The sequence below is a fragment of the Cryptomeria japonica genome, unplaced genomic scaffold (assembly GCF_030272615.1).
Source record: "Cryptomeria japonica unplaced genomic scaffold, Sugi_1.0 HiC_scaffold_829, whole genome shotgun sequence".
NCBI classification, from domain to species: Eukaryota; Viridiplantae; Streptophyta; class Pinopsida; order Cupressales; family Cupressaceae; genus Cryptomeria; species Cryptomeria japonica.
The window spans coordinates 14,177-17,274 of NW_026729572.1; positions in this window are offsets into that span (position 1 = coordinate 14,177).

Here is a 3,098-nt window from a genome sequence, read left to right on the forward strand (position 1 = left end):
GAAACTGAGATTTTTGTCTTCTCTGCAGTACCGGACATAGAAAAGGCCACAATGTTTGCATTTTTTTGTGTTGTTGGCATTTTGGTGGTGTTGCAAAAGAGTAGAGAATGTGAAAGGGCTTTTCTGGCACAACGCACTCAAGTGGCAGGTAAGGATATTAACAAATCTTTACTTAGGCTATGAAGCTTTTTGGTGTCGAAGCAAATCCATTCACTTTGCCATCCATTCATGGTCTTCTTGACATTGAAAGTCTTTCATTCTATTCTATTATATTCTTATTCATGCCATGCACCTTTCAGAATTCATATTCTGACTACTTCTTATGACTGTAATTAGGATTGGCTTCTATTTATGCACTTCATTTCAAAATAAGTGAGGCAAATTTATGGCTAAATAAATTATATTTCTGCAATTAGTAGACATCAATATCTAAAATTTAGTCAAAAGTTAAATAAAAATGTCTTAATAAATTTAGACACTTCTAACCTTCCCATCTCTTGTCTGCATCCCCATTTACAAGTCAGCTCCCCTTTTATTCCACAATCCCATCCTTTGGTCTGGTAGGCATCCCAGATGTATAAAACACCCCAGGGAGTGGGGGCAGACAAAATAGACACTTGGTATCCCCCCAACATTTGTTGAAATTTGAGTCCATGTCTCCATGTTGCTAAAGACTTCCTATCCCATTAGTGCCAAGGATAACCAGATCACTCCTAATGTTTGTCAATCATCTCAGAGATGTCGAGAAGTCATCAGATGGTTAGTAGTGAAATTTAAATGTTGATTATTATGGAATCATGGATGGGTTTGTTCGGTGAGCTTAAACTCTAACTGATACTACCAAAAATTTGAAATATGTAACATAATTCATCTTGTTCTTATTGAACTTGAAAATTCCTTTAAGATGTATGTAAAAAAGATATTTTTTTAACTATATAAATCTATTGAATATGCCTTGCCTTGGAAAGCAATCTATAATCTTGTTGAGTATTCTATGTTTGAATCACGAAATGACTTATCTACGCATAGCTTGAACTTCTAACATAACCAGAACAAATTAGTTTATGAGCTAAAAATAGAAGAAAAGGGCAACAACCAATAAAAAATGATATAAGATCACCAAATAGTTTAATAAACACAAGCCCATGCTTCCTCTATTTCAAGCCAATATATGCCTCTGCTTTTCCCATTATAAATTAACTACATACACTTTTGTTCGTTGACCTACTTACAAGTTGTTTATATTAGTTTATGGACTGCTTTGTATCTCTCTCTCTCTCTCACACACACATATATACACACACAAATTGTTAAGAAAATAAAACCAATGCCTAGATTGTCTAGGTTAATGTACAACAAAATATAGATTCTTAGCACTTGAAAATTAAGTTTCAACTGGAAATATCATCATGAAAAGGGACAAAACAATGGGCCAAATTTTTAATTTTCACAAGCTTGAACCCTAATTGTAGAAGATCATCAAGTTTGACTATCACTTCAATTTCAAATACAAATGAAAAAGAATCACATACATTGTAAACGTTATAAACATTGTTGATTTCAAATTTTGAGACAAAAAAATATGTCTTTTTTGAATTGCTAATAGTATGTATTTGTATTAATAATTAAGTGAAAAAAGTACATAGTGAAAATGTCAAAAATGGGGTTAACCCTTATAATCTATCCATGAGAATTGAAAAATTTATCTACCCTTCTAATACACCCCATCCATAAGGCCTGTGAAAAAACTATCCCTTCTCAAAAAACATGTAACCATTCCAACTACTACAACTACAATATTAAAATTTAACAAATTGAGCATATTTTGTACTAATAATATTGATTTTCTCCAATTTAGCATGTGTTTTAATATTTTTAACAATAGGCAATAGATTGTGTTTCTAATGTTAACATTATCCTACAAAGGAGTTGTCCCTTTCAAACATAGGAAATCAGATTCTCAAAGGGGATCTTCCCAATCTATAACTAAAGATGATCAAAAAGTTTTGGTAATAGGTTTGTTTCTAACACACGTTAGTAAGTGCCCAGATGATTTTCATAGAGTAAACCAATCATAGTAAATAAGCTAAAAGATGATGTGAAAACCTTTAAAGATTGATAAATAGCTATTGGTTGAATGCAAAAACAATAGACTATTTGCATCCTTGCTCCGAGAGAACAAATTATTCTATCACACAATGCCACAAAGTGGCACTGAAGCTCAAATTTTCAAGTTAATGATGTTCAAATCCCTATTTAACCTTACAAGAAGAAGCTTAAAGCTTTCAAGATTTGAAGTTTTTAATTCTCTTAGAAAATTAATTCGTTGATTCTCTTTGACCATGGATCGTTTTATCTAAAGAAATAAATTTGTTGCTATGAAGAATTAGATGAAAAAAAAAATACGTCAAAAGTCAAAGGAAAACATTGCATGCACAACACCAAATAATTTAAAAGTGAGGATATGCAGAGAAAACACACAAGGAATCACCTTCTCAATGGGGATATTCTCAATCTATAGCTAAAGATGATAGAAAATTATGGTGATAGATACCTTCCAACAAAGTCTTGGATGTCAAATTTTACCAAACTTGCAAGTATTGATATTTAATTATTGTTGAACATGTCCCCAGCTAATTATATTTTTCACAGATGATTGGAAATGTTGAGATGGATTGCTATTTGAAAGATTTTGAAAGACCAATGCTAGAAGATTATGCAGCTTACTACTCTCGAAAGGTCAATTCTGCTCTGACACTATGGTAAATGATATATACAAAGGAAGAAAACATGATGAAATTATTTTTTTGTTAAGATTCCTATTGAGAATTTTTAAATTTTTTAAGAGAGAATTCTTAGACCTTCAAGCAACCCTCTTTTGGGAACCTAATGGGTAAGCTGGAATTATAACTTTATCTCAAAAGCTTCCTATTCTGAGCACAACATTTAAATTAGGGCTCGAACTTGCAGCCATTGCCCATTTTTTTCTATTTATAATTTAAAAATTTAATATTTAAATGTGCTTTTTCATTATGAGTCAACATATTGATTTAGGTAATTATGAACATGTAGAGAAATCTTCTTCAAATCGATCTTGC